At 40.2% G+C, this 14,985-nt stretch overlaps 1 non-coding gene across 1 annotated transcript; it reads right to left on the reverse strand.

Moving 5' to 3' along the window:
* Positions 1 to 630: 630 nt before the first annotated feature.
* Positions 631 to 737, reverse strand: LOC127088364 (small nucleolar RNA R71). Its single transcript, XR_007790202.1, has one exon. It is a non-coding gene; the product is annotated as a small nucleolar RNA R71 (small nucleolar RNA).
* Between the last annotated feature and the right edge of the window lie 14,248 nt (positions 738 to 14,985).

Raw genomic sequence — 14,985 nt, forward strand, 5'->3', positions numbered from 1 at the left:
CGGGGACTTTTGTTTAGTCGATATCGTAACTCTTCCGTTACGCTGTAGAGACTAAGGTTTCTTTTTCTTTTCTTTCTATCGTCGATTTGTATGCCACACACTCGCTCACAAGGCGAGCCGCTCTATTTACGAATCAACGATATCGAACTATATCTCCGAGTCTTACGACGAATTCGGGAATATCGTGCTGCAAACAATCTCCCTCCTGTCGAACTTCCTGATTTCAAAAACATTTTTCCTTCGATACCCGAGATGGCAGAACCAGCTCGTGCTCTTCGATATTACGCCGCTCCATCACAAGATGAGCCGCATTCAAGTATTGCTCCGCCAGCAATCGAAGCAAACAACTTCGAACTTAAACCTTCGCTGTTGCAGGCAGTACAACAGAACCAATTCTCTGGAAATCCTACCGAGGATCCAAACCTTCATTTATCCGTATTTGTCCAATACGCTGATACTGTTAAAGCTAATGGTGTCACTTCAGAGGCAATTCGACTTCGTCTTTTTCCTTTCTCATTAAGAGATAGCGCTAGAAGATGGCTTCAGTCTCTCCCTTCCAACTCTGTCACCACTTGGAACGAGTTGAAGAAAGTTTTTCTTGCCCGATATTTTCCGCCAAGCAAAACAGCTATGTTAAGAGCCCAGATAAATGGATTTAAACAGAAGGATAACGAGTCTCTTTTCGAAGCATGGGAAAGATACAAAGACATGATGAGACTTTGCCCACACCATGGTTTAGAAGACTGGTTAGTAATTCACACATTCTATAATGGTCTCTTGTACAACACAAGGTTAACAATAGACGCCGCTGCAGGTGGTGCACTAATGAACAAACCTTATGCTGATGCTTACCAGCTTATCGAAAGCATGGCCCAAAACCACTATCAGTGGGGAACCGAACGAACAATGGTGGAAAAACCTCAAACGAAAACCGGCATGTACGAGATAAGTAACCTTGATCATGTTAATGCAAAAGTGGATGCTCTGGTCCAGAAAATTGAAAGTTTAAATGTATCACCTCCAACCGCCGTGGTTGCTATAACTCAGAATTGCGAAGTCTGCGGAATCCAAGGTCACACTCCTACAGATTGTCAACTCTTAACAGGAATCCAAGCAGAACAAGTAAACTATGCTCAAGGAAGCCCCTACTCGCATACCTATAACTCAAATTGGAAGAACCATCCAAACTTTTCATATAAGAGTAATAATGCTTTGTACGCACCTGGACAGTCTCCAAATCAAGCCCCAGCTATACCTCCGGGATATCAGAAACCGAACCCATCTACACATAGCAATAACGCCCCTAGGAAATCCAACTTGGAAATCATGATGGAAAACTTTATAGCTTCTCAACAACAAACCAATAAAGATTTCTTAAACCAGAATGTACACACTGGCGAACAAATTAAACAACTAGCAAGTAAAGTGGATGCCCTGGCTACCCATAACAAAATGCTGGAAACACAAATATCACAAGTAGCTCAACAACAAGCGCCTACTGCTGCCCCAACTGGTACATTTCTTGGACAGCCCCAACCTAACCCGAGAAGCCACGCTCATGCAATCATATTAAGAAGTGGAACGGAAGTGGAAGGACCATCTGATCCAAGGATAGGAAACCAAAACCCTAAAAAGTCAACTGAGGAAGAAAATAGACCTAAGGAAAAGGAAGAGAGTAATAAGGAAACCGTAGAAAAGAAGGAACCTTATGTACCTCCACCACCTTATAAACCACCTGTCCCTTACCCTCAAAGGCTTACTAAAACCAAAGATGCGGGCCAATTTAAAAAATTTGTTGACCTCCTTAAACAATTAAACGTTACAATCCCGTTTACAGAAGCTATTACGCAGATGCCCTCATACGCCAAGTTCTTAAAAGAAATTCTTTCTAATAAAAGGAAACTTGAAGATAGCGAAACCGTTACACTCCCTGCCGAATGTAGCGCTATAATCCAGAACATGCCTCCTAAACTCAAGGATCCAGGTAGTTTCTCTATACCCTATCACATAGGAAAATTTGTCATCGACAAAGCCTTATGCGATTTAGGAGCCGGAATTAGTGTTATGCCTTTATCCATATGCAAGAGACTGGAAATGGGAGAATTAAGACCAACCAAAATGTCTGTGCAACTAGCAGATTGTTCTGTTAGATACCCTGTAGAAATTCTTGAAAACGTTCCCGTACGCATAGGTCAATTCTACATCCCAACTGATTTTACAATTATGGACATTAGAGAAGATGATATTACACCCATTATACTGGGAAGACCGTTCTTAGCAACTGCCGGTGCAATCATAGACGTAAAACGAGGACGACTCACCTTCGAAGTAGGAGAAGAGAAAATTGAGTTCATTCTTTCCCAATTTTTGAAAGCACCTGCAATAGAAGATACATGTTACTTCATGGATATCATCGATGAATGCATAAAAGAAACAGAGTTAGAAAAGGACAAATCATCCGACTATCTTGTAGAAGACAAACTTAACCAATGTTTAGCAATAACACCGGACCCTACGCAGTGTCTTAAGAAACCAACCCTAGATCGGAAAACACTTTCCAAAAATCTGAGATATGAATTCCTAGACTTAGAACTTGAACGACCTGTGATAGTTAATGCATACCTAGGAAGACTCGAAACAGAAAAACTCCTACATATCTTAAGAAAGTATCCGACCGCACTAGGTTACAACATCACCGATCTTAAAGGAATAAGTCCTTCTATTTGTATGCACCGCATCATGCTAGAAGAAGACTGTAAAACTTCTAGAGAACACCAGAGGAGACTAAATCCGATCCTGAGTGAGGTAGTGAAGAAGGAAATAACCAAGTTATTAGAGGTAGGTATTATATATCCTATATCTGATAGCAAATGGGTTAGTCCTGTACACGTAGTACCAAAGAAAGGAGGCATAACCGTTATTGAAAACGAAAAAGGGGAAACTATAACCAAACGAATCGAATCGGGATGGAGAATGTGCATTGACTATAGGAAACTAAACAAAGCAACCCGAAAAGATCATTTCCCTTTACCATTCATTGACCAGATGCTAGAGCGATTGGCAAAACATTCACATTTCTGTTATCTAGACGGTTATTCAGGCTTCTTTCAAATACCAATTCATCCTGATGACCAAGAAAAGACAACGTTCACATGCCCTTTTGGTACCTTCGCTTATAGACGAATGCCGTTTGGCTTGTGTAATGCTCCTGCAACCTTTCAAAGATGCATGATGGCAATTTTCGCCGATTTTCTCGAAAACATCATGGAAGTATTTATGGATGACTTTTCCGTATGCGGACAAAGTTTTGAAGAATGCCTTGAAAACCTAGAAAGAGTTCTTGAGCGATGTGTAAAAGTAAACTTAGTACTTAACTGGGAGAAATGGCACTTTATGGTACAAGAAGGAATTGTTTTAGGACACATTATATCAAATAGAGGAATTGAAGTAGACAAAGCCAAAATAGAGGTAATCGAAAACCTTCAACCCCTTAAAACCGTGAGAGAAGTACGAAGCTTCTTAGGACACGCCGGTTTTTACCGACGATTCATCAAAGACTTCTCTAAAATAACTAAACCTTTAACCAGACTATTGATGAAAGATGCTGAATTCATATTCGACAATAACTGTTTAGAAGCATTTCAAACGCTTAAGCAAGCATTGATCTCCGCACCCAAAATGCAGACACCCGACTGGAATGAACCATTCGAAATAATGTGCGATGCCAGCGATTACGCTGTAGGTGCTGTTTTAGGACAACGAAAGGATAAAAAGCTTCACGTTATATATTACGCAAGTAGAACTCTAGATGAAGCACAGATGAATTACGCCACAACCGAGAAAGAACTCCTAGCAGTTGTGTTTGCGCTAGATAAATTTCGTTCTTACTTGGTCGGGGCCAAAATAATAGTTTACACTGACCACGCTGCTATCAAATACCTCTTAACAAAAAAGGATGCTAAACCTAGACTCCTAAGATGGATCTTGTTGCTACAAGAGTTCGATTTGGAAATCAAAGACAAGAAAGGAACTGAAAACGTAGTAGCAGACCACCTCTCTAGACTTGAGAACCTTGAACCGGAAAGAACATCAATTAATGATGATTTCTCGTACGATAAACTTATAGCTACTTTGGAAGAGAATAACTCTGACAAGCAAGTAGAAACCACCTTAGCTATATCTGTTACACCATGGTACGCTGATCTCGTCAACTATTTAGCCGCCGAAATAGTTCCACCTACTTTATCCTACCAGCAGAAGAAACGATTCTTCTATGACATAAAACATTATTACTGGGATGATCCCTTACTTTTCAAAAGAGGCCCCGATGGTATTTTCCGTCGATGTATACCCGAAGAAGAGGTAGAAAATATAATCCAACACTGCCACTCCGCTCCTTATGGTGGACACGCAAGTACATCCAAGACCTGCTCTAAAATCCTACAATCCGGCTTTTATTGGCCAAGTATATGGAAGGACGTACATGCGGCTATTAAGGAATGTGACAGATGTCAACGCACAGGAAACATATCTAGACGTGACGAGATGCCACAAAAAGGTATTTTGGAAGTAGAGATTTTCGACGTGTGGGGAATAGACTTCATGGGACCTTTTCCATCCTCTTTCGGTAACAAATACATACTCGTGGCGGTAGACTACGTTTCAAAATGGATCGAAGCTATAGCTTCTCCAACAAATGACACCCGAGTAGTAACTAGACTCTTTAAGAATATAATATTTCCGAGATTTGGCATCCCAAGAATAGTAGTCAGTGATGGTGGATCACATTTCATATCCAAGGTACTCGAAAAACTACTGTTTAAGTATGGCGTAAGGCATAGAGTAGCGACACCTTACCACCCTCAGACCAGTGGGCAAGTGGAAGTGTCCAACAGAGAGATTAAACAAATATTAGAAAAAACAGTCGCCACTTCAAGGAAAGATTGGTCATTAAAATTACCAGAAGCTTTATGGGCGTATCGAACTGCTTATAAAACCCCCATAGGGACGACCCCATTTAAGCTCATTTATGGAAAATCCTGCCACCTCCCGGTAGAATTAGAACATAAAGCCTATTGGGCTATTAGAAATCTGAACCTAAACTATAAGGCCGCCGGTGAAAAGAGAATCCTTGACATAAACGAATTAGAGGAACTCAGAAGAGACGCCTATGAAAATGCCAAAATCTACAAAGAAAGAACAAAACAATGGCATGACAAGCGTATATCAAGGAAAATCTTCCAGCAAGGCGATGCAGTCCTTTTATTTAACTCTAGGCTAAAGTTATTTCCGGGAAAACTACGATCCAGATGGTCAGGTCCTTTTCATATCACTAACGTCTTTCCCAGTGGAGCGGTAGAAATTAAAGGCAAATCCACAGAACCGTTCACCGTAAACGGGCAACGTCTAAAACACTATCACTGTGCGGAAACCAATAAAGATTCGCAAATCCTACACTTAGACGAAATGCCTCAAGTATTTATAAATTATATTTGATAGTTTCTTTGTCGAGCTTGCGACATTTAAACAAAGCGCTTAGTGGGAGACAACCCACAAATTTTAATTTTAATTTATTTTATTTCTATTAAAATTTTGTTTAGTATTCATTCTTGATTTATTTTAATTTTTCTAAACTTTTCTCTTCTTCTTTCGGCATTTGGCCAAATCCTGACTAAAACTCATGTTTTCTTTTCTCTAGCTAACACTAACCAGATGGGACAAATTGACCGTATGGGTATCAAATTCAGAGGAATGGCTCACAAACTAAAATTTGAAGAACTAGCCACGAGAGAGATGCTACCTAGTTTATATGCTAATGACTGGGCTATGACCGCCCTTGGACTAAGAGAAAGTGTCCTGTTTTTGCTGAATCAGATAGGGTGGGAAACATCTCCTATCCTACGACATTTCGTCACCTACCGGAGACTAACACTAGAATTCCTTAGCTCCCTAATCTATCTACCCAGCCATGGGAAAGGAATTAGCAGAGGTTTTATCCAGTTCAGAATGTTCAACATGGAGTACCAATTTAATATTAGAGACTTTACCAACCTTTTGGGTTTCCCTACCTCCCTTGATACATTCACAGTGAGCCAGGAAGAACTTTTTGAATATAGAGAACTTGAACACTTTTGGGGTAGTTTGACTGGAAATGATGAGCCCGAGGAACATGAGTTTCTCTCTGGAAACATACATAACCCGGCTTTCCGTTACTTCCATAGGATCTTGACCCACACCTTATTTGGAGAGAAGCCATACAGTACTTCAGTTTCACGTGATGAACTCTTCATCATATTCTGTGCTTCCCAGAACCGTCCAGTAAACGGTGCCACCTTTATGCTAGCAAATTTAGACCACCTTATCCAAGATGAGCGAGCACCTATTAGAGTAGGCGGTTTGATAACCATGATTGGTAATGCACTCGGATTACGTCAACCTATGCTTGACTTAAGCCCCTTCTGTGGCATTACTATTATGAGTATACCCTTCCTCTTCAATGCCATGTTTATAGCAAACCAAGGGTCTGACGAGTTCGAGCTTATAATTAATAACCAAGTTCTTTGCCTATTCACCTTACCCAATCCCAGGACTAATGTTCATAACCGCAGTAACTGGCTCTACAATCTGAACGCGACACCCTCTCCAGCTAGATCCACTGAATCCATCCAGGATTATGAGATTTGTGATGACCAGATCCCTTATGCTGAATCTGACCCTCAGACACCATCTGGCTATTATGATATTGACCCTCCTCCTCAGCCTGTTCAGACCGAAGAATCAGCAATATCCGACCTCCGACATCATATGCCCGGAACTGATTATAACACCGCCATTGAAGCTTTGATGTCAGAACAAGACGCCCTCAGAGAAGAGTTTACTGAAATGAGACACGAAGTTCTAGGATACATGAGCAGTATGACAAATCAGTTTCACGAGTTGCTATACCGTGTTAACTCTTTTGCTCCTCCGGCCAGAGATCGTGCAGATGGATAGAAATTATTTTTCTTAGTTATTTAGTTTTAAGTTAGATTATTCATTAATGTTATTTGAATTCATGTTCGCATTTGTTTCCCTTTCGCATTTTTTGTTTTTCTTTCCAATATTACATTATGATCATTTTATTGAAGCTATTTATTTAATTTTATTATGCAATAGCTATTATGTTCTCTACTGTTGCTACCTATGACTTATTAAATTATATATGCACTATTATACAAAGTAGAATAGCATGCAGGAGAAATTAAATAGCAGAATAAATCAACCCATAGCAAAACAAAAATAATAACTTACCAGTCACTCTGAAGGACGCTAGCTGAAACCATGCCAAACAGACAGTGTGACGAGCGTCACACATTCTGTCACGGACGTCACGCTAAGTACCTTTGACGCCCGTCATGCACCTGTAACGAGCGTAACGCCCTTCAGACTAGGTGAACGTTAAGGAGCCGTTGGAGACGAACGTTACACCCCTTCAACTTTTTACCTTCCCCATTTATTCACATTTACCCACAATTATTCACTTTTCAACCACCTATTTTTCCAACTTCCAAAATTTTTCCTATAAATACCCTCCAAACCTTCCTTCATTCACCACAAACCACTTTCTTCTATCAAATACATTTCTTTTCTTTCCAATTTACCTCTTTCAGTTCATTCATCAGTATGGCGGGTAACCAGAATTTCGGAAATATCATCTTCCGAACCGAAGATGAAAATTATCAGAGGGAGCAATACGAGCGTTTCCAACAGCGAGGCGTCGTCTCCACCAGGTATCCTGATTTTACTTGTCTACAACAATTAGGATTACTCCAAGGTATCGAATGGATGCTCCGTCAAGCCGACTTAACCTTTCTATGCACGCATAATCAACCCACTTACCCCTCCCTAACCTTAGAATTCTTAAGTTCATACGCATACACCACTCCCGCCGGTGAAGACGAATTCTTAACCGGTACCGCAACCTTCCGTATGTTCAACACCGAGTACTCCTTAACCCATAACCAATTGAGTACCATGCTACAATTCTCCATAGAAGGTCAAGTCTACCCCAGAATCCCTCCAGACCTAAACTGGAACACAGTCGCCGTTTTCGACCTTTTCAAGAAAATATCCGGTGTAGATGCCTACAACTGGGACGAGCTCCTCCTTTCCCACATCCATAATCCAACCATCCGGTATTTTATCCGCATCCTACAAAACACAGTTTTTGGAAGACCGAACAACAACAAGGTCAACGCAAAGGAGCTATTCTTCCTCGAATGCGTCTTCGAACCGAATGCAAAGGTAAACGCTGCCTCTTTTCTATTTCATCATATCCGCACCTTATGTGCTAGAGGCCGTCAACCCTTTGTAATTGGTGGTTTAATCACCACAATAACACTTGGCTTAAACTTAGGGGACCGACTCCAAACCTTAGAATCTCTACCTCCCCTATTTATGGACATCAGCTACTGTCGATCCAGCCGCCTGATTAAGAACAGAGTAGGCGGAGGATATTATCTTATGGTGAACAACCAGGTTATCCCAAGCGTTGTTCTACCCAACATGGCCCTAACAGATGTCACAAACCCCAACCGCCACCTCTATGATCTAAATGCTCCCGAAGCCACCGAGCCTTCACAAGCAAACCCGCCCGCAGACGAGTTTGAAGACATGGAACAAGGTGATCCTACTCCTGCACAACAATCTGTCCCGCTCAACCACTCCGATGCTGCAGCTGGCCCATCCTCACGTCGTCGACGACGAAGGCCTGCAACCAACGATGACATCATGGATGCAATTGATGGTATGCAAGCACAGAATCTCGACATGATGCAACTAATGCGCCAAATGCAAGAACAACAGGAAGCGAGGAATGCCATTACCGATCAGCGGTTCGCCGATTTGCTTAGCAGGTTTGACAACTTAGAGGTACATCAACGATCACCAGGTCCAAGAACCAGAGGCGGAAGGCAGCCTTAGTTGTAGTTTCTTTTCCCTTTCCCTATTGTATTTCATTTCCTTAAAACATTGGGGACAATGTTTATTTTAAGTATGGGGGGGAAAACCTGTTCTTTCTATTTCCTTTTGTTTACAAGTATGTACCTTTCCTTTCATTGTTATTTCCCTTTTAATTATAAAAACAAAAAAAAAATATATTTAGATTTATTTTAAGTTAAGTCCCGAGTGTGAAAAATTCCTATTATCTATTCCCCTCAATTTTCATGAGCCACAACAAATATTCAACACTCAATAAGTATAAAGGTTGCTCATTTTATCGAACTTGAGACGAATTAAGACGAAAACTATTACCGCCAAACACTCTAACAAACTGCAACATGTTAGATCAGAATAAGTACCTATTATACCAATCCCTTGAACTTTTAGTTCTATAGTAACCCCGAGTAGTTTATACAAGAAGTCAGCACCATCCTAATAGCAAACTACGTGGAGGGCCGATGAATATAAGTGAATGATTCCCAAAGTAACATAAAAAATATATATATATCAGGAAATGCACTAAGTAAGTTAGGTGATCCTTACCAGATCATTTAATCTAAAGGTTGCAGATCATACAAAAGCATAATATGAAAGATCCATTATGAGTTGGTTCAGCAGGTATCTGGTGCTGAACTTGGTAGGGCGGACTACGGTCCGATCCCCCGCAATTTGCAATGGACTGAATAACGAAGTTATCCGACTTATGTACCAGAACTTCAAGCTAAAAAGGGAATCAGAATCACTAACCGGTTACTCCACTATGTGCGTGAAAGGATAAAGGGCTTAATGTGATTTCGCTGGAATGAAAACGGGTGAGATAAGAGTAAAGGAACTAGGATAGCTATAATAGTGTACTTGAACTGATTTGCATAAGGCAGGGTTATCTGAGGTTGCGACGGTGGCTGTTGATGTCAAGATTTAACTCAAGTTACCTCTAAACAAAGTTTACGTGCAACCTAATACGAACTGACGTGTGTTTTGAAATTTCATCTGGCTAAAACTGTTAACAAATTCTATACTGAATTTTGCTTGAGGACAAGCAAAGATCTAAGTATGGGGGAGTTTGATAACATGAAATTATATCATATTTTAGGACTTAATTCATTTAAATTATATTATTATTTATTTCAATTTACTGCATTTTATTAGATATTACGCGGTATTTCCTTTCTATTTGTCTCAGGTGTCTTATTTGAAGCACAAGTAAAAAAGGAAGAAAAGGAATGAAAAGAAACAAATAGCAAAAGCCAAGCCCAGCCCAAAGAAGACACAGGCGTTGTGCCTGTGACGAGCGCCACAGATGCTGTGACGAACGTCACGCTGCATACACTTATGTGACGAGCGTCACACATGGTGTGACAGACGTCACACCATCCCCCTACATTTCTGCCTTCAGAGACGTTGAGTCCTATATACACGCTGGATCCTATTTCCACGGCTATGCATCCGTTACGTGAAGACCCCTTGACGCGGACTGCTTTGAAAACCATTACGGAAAGCATCAATATAAATAGCAACTTTGCAAACCCTACAGAGGTTCCACGCTTTTTCCAGATTTCGGCAATTCCCAATTTTCTTTTCTTCAGCAGTTTAAGCATACCTTTTACATACTACTTTTGCAAACTTTTATTGTTTTTCTCTTGCAACTCTATTTTCCTCTCTAGCACTTAATTAATTTTCACATAATAGTTTCTACACCGGAAACTATTATGTACCTTTTTACCGGATCTAACCTTACGTTAGAATCTAGTTTTTTTATTCCTTCGTTTTAATTTGTTGTTTGATTGAAGAATTCAAGAGCAAATCCTACCGGCTTGTGGTGGAGTGTTCAAGACTACTGTTTAAATTATTCAGGTTCTTTAATTATTGTTTAATGTTTTTTTAATTATTTATTTATATTATTTGCTTGAGATGAGTCTGTTTATGCATGATAATTATTTAAGTTCGTTTAGCATGTCTGGCTAATTCGCCTAGATATCGGTATGTAAAGTAAGCGGAATAAGGAATCAAAACTAAGTCGGTTTAATTAAATTTAAAATTAAAATCACTCTTTTTACGGTCTCAGTTTACAGGTTTAATAACAAAGTTTTTATACGAGAGTAAAGGACATAAAGAGGTTAAAATCAATAGAGCGAAAGTTTGAGGTTTTAACTGGACAGCGTAAATTGGACATTAATTCTAGATCAGGGCGAGAGCAATTTTTAGAGTTAATTAAATTCTAATCTTTTCCAAAAAGTATTTTTAAAGATTGAATGTGAGGACGAGAGTTAAGCATTCAAATTTAATTATATAACCTAAATCAACAGAGCGAGAGTTTGAGATAAGGGTGTTTAAACGGTTAGTGTTTTCTTAAAAAGAGTTTCTACGGACTTTATTGCTTTCAAAAAAATGGTTTTTGACTTAATTATAAGTGACAGCTACGTTAACATAAAATCATGGTTTATTCAACAGAGCGAGAGTTTGAGATAGAACTTTTAATCAATGAAGTCAACTGAAATGATTTATTTTAAAACCAAGAAACCAACAAAGAATTGATTCCCTAATTACGACGAACTACATATCGATATCCGTTTATTTGATATTTAATTTAGATTCTATTTTTAGTTTTAGCTTTTCCCCAAACAATCAAACATTATCCACCTTAGCTTTACGAAGTAACCTTAGATAACGGTATATCGATTCATAAGTCCCTGTGGGATCGATATCTTTTAAAACTACGCGATAGAACTGTGCACTTGCAGTTTGTACCCCAATTTCGACTCATAAAGTCGCGATCAGAATATCCCACCCCAACAAACAAACAAACCACAGAACCCACAGATACAGCAGACATATGTACATGAATGCAATAAGGTAAAGCAGGTAAATAAATAATTGTACAAAAGAAATAAACACCCAACCAACAAGAAACCTACAAAAGCTAGGAGGGACTCGCTTAGGGAAATACATTCCCCAGTAGAGTCGCCAGCTGTCGCAACCTAAATGCGAAACGAAACAACCGGCGAGAAAAGAAAATGACAGAAGAGTTGCCACCGTGCGTTATTTATCCCAAAGGAGGGAAAGGAAACGCTCGAAGTAAACCTGGAAAAAAGGAAAGGAAAAGACAACGTCTCGCAACCAAATCTTGGGTTCGGGAGTCGATTATGCGAAGGGAAGGTATTAACACCCCTACGCATCCGTAGTACTCTACGGGATCCACTCTTATTGTTCTTGTCTAAGGGGTGTGGGTTTGTCTAAAGTACTATTTACTAAAAGAGGGGTCAAAAGAAAATGACTCGCACGGATGTCGCATCCACTGCATACGTATCTCATCTGAATATGAGAATCAGAGTCTTCGTAGCTCGGCTACCTATGGGTTAAAGAGGAGTGTGCTCGCTAAGACATCGTGTCTTATGCCTAAGTATCTCATCTGGAATGAGAATCAGAGCAAGTCGTAGTTCGGCAACCTATTTTTGTTTGTTTTGTGTTTTTTAAGTGAACGACGTTACTACGCAATCTACCAGATGCTCGACCTTTGGAGACTTACTCGCCTGTAGTAGACGAAGTTAACGTGTTCTTAGGAGAAGAAAAATCAATGAGTTTGTTGTGTTTTAGAAATGCTCATGCAAAAAAGGAAGTCCTAGACGAAGGAACCGTGCTACCTTAATTGACATGCAGACGAGAGACTATACGAAGCCTAGCAATCCTATGGGGAGACGATCACACCATACAAAAAAAACATGCATAAAGTAAACACGCCAGCAAGAGGGCTCAAACATACGTGGGTAGGGCTTTAGTCAAGAGGGGTCATATCAACCTCGACAAACAAGCCATGGAAAGGTAATCAAATGGGATCTTAACCACTGACATTGAACGTCAGGGTGAGCAGATCAAAAGGGTAATGAGGATAAGACCTCACAGCTCTTAACCCTGGATAAGGTGAGCTCATGACAAAAAAGTGGGGATTCAGGAAGATGGAACCCTCTCCACTGACTGATCGGACAAAAGATCTTGGCTTTTGTTCTGAAGCATCGACACGTAGTGTGAGCATAAAGAACGACACACTGAATAACGGGGGATTGACTACTAATCCCTTTTATCCGTCAATTGCCTTTTCATGGAGGTTTTTAGCACTGGTGCCTCTTCTTGGAGGTCTTTGGGCACAAAAGTAAACACACAAAAAACATCGCCTCCTATCGAGGTCTTCTAGCTAAGAAAGCGATAAAATGCGAGAAAGATGTAAAAAGGATCAAGAGATCTACCACACGGATAAGGATCCGAAATAACAGCAACTAAAGAAACGAGAAACCCAGAGATCTCTCAAGCTAGCACCATCAGAGAAAGCAAGTCAGCAAAGCAATCAGAATAAATCTCCAAATGGTATCCCACAAATAAAATGGAATACCAAGCAAGCTATCTCTTCAAGAGTCATGTGAGCCCTCACAAAAACTCAACAAACAAGTTAGAATAACAAGACGGGGTGCAATCAAGAGTTACACCAAACCGAAGAATCATAGCAACAACATGAATCATGCCATTAAAGTTCACAAAAAGCTCACAGAAAACAACCAAGGATAGGAGACCTAAACCTCTTGTCAAACAAATGCATCAAAAGGGTATCAAAACTCAAAGTCAGGGAGCAAGGATCCACACATCAAGACATGACATACATACTAAAACATGTGCCCGGATGCTATAGAAAGCATGTCATAAAAAACACAAAACAGATTGGAGAGCAAACAGAAAAAGCAGCTACTGTCGCGATCGCTTAGCAAAGCTTCGCTGCAAGCTCGCCTAGCGATGAGCTAGCGAATGCCTGCGGGTTCTGGGTTCTTCTCTGATAACAGTCCGATCTCAGAAACCCCAAACCCTATGGTATCCATCTCAGCAACGAAGTGATTAAACATTCAAGGCATTATTCTACACACTCATGCACATCTAAAACCAAATGCAAAACCTAACGATACCCACTCTTCCAAATTCACCCATAATACCTCATACATTCAGAAAATTCAAATTGAAAGCAGAAAGTAATGGAAATAAGGGCAAACCTGATTGGAGAGATCGAATGAAATTGAATGGCACCGTTGGGTTCGCGGAACAATCTTAGGGTTTATATGAGAGGGAATTGATTCTTTGCAGATGAGTTCCCTTCAGTCTCTGGAGGCTGCTCTGAATTCTGTTAGCTCTTCTCTCTCTTCTTCTCTCTCTCTGCCAGGGTTTTGTTCCACTGAAACTTTAGAATTTATAACCTGATTTTCATGGCTTTGTGGGCTCAAATGAGAGAGGTCCAAGTCCAAGATTTTTCTGTTATATTTTTTATTTTTAAAACGTGTGCGCTTCGCCTAGCGAAGAATTTGCTCGCCTAGCGAGCATGACAGCTCAGACTCGCTAGGCGAACCACGCTGCTCGCTTAGCGAGCATGACAGCTCAAGAACAGACTTTTGCTCCTTCAAGATTAGCATTTTGAATGATTAATAGACCCCACTTGAACATGTTGGAAGTAACTCAAGTCATTCCCTTGTGTTGACTGATCACCCAGATAGAACCCACAAAGTGTCTCGGATGACATTCAAGCTTCTTAGATCTAATTCTGATTGACATGATGGAATGCAATATGAAATGTTAAATGTCCTAAACATGAATGCATGAATGAGGGGCAAATTTGAGGTGCTACATGTAGCAAATGGTGGTTCGGTTAAGTCATGGCGAGAACAATACGTAGGTACATCACCATTGGTGTAATGTTTCAATCTTTGTCTGTTTACCATGAAAGGACCAGTTGATTGGCTCTTAATCTCAACTGCACCAGATGGCATGACCTTTGTGACTTCGAACAGTCCAGTCCATCTGGAATGTAATTTACCGGGAAATAGGCGTAATCTAGAGTTGAATAAAAGTACTATGTCACATACACGAAACTCTTTCCTTGTGATATGCTTGTCATTCCATGCTTTGGTTCGTTCTTTGTAGGTTATAGCATTTTCATAGGCATCACGTCGGAGTTCCTCTAATTCCTGTATATCT

Source organism: Lathyrus oleraceus, chromosome 5 (assembly GCF_024323335.1).
Source record: "Lathyrus oleraceus cultivar Zhongwan6 chromosome 5, CAAS_Psat_ZW6_1.0, whole genome shotgun sequence".
Classification (NCBI taxonomy): domain Eukaryota; kingdom Viridiplantae; phylum Streptophyta; class Magnoliopsida; order Fabales; family Fabaceae; genus Lathyrus; species Lathyrus oleraceus.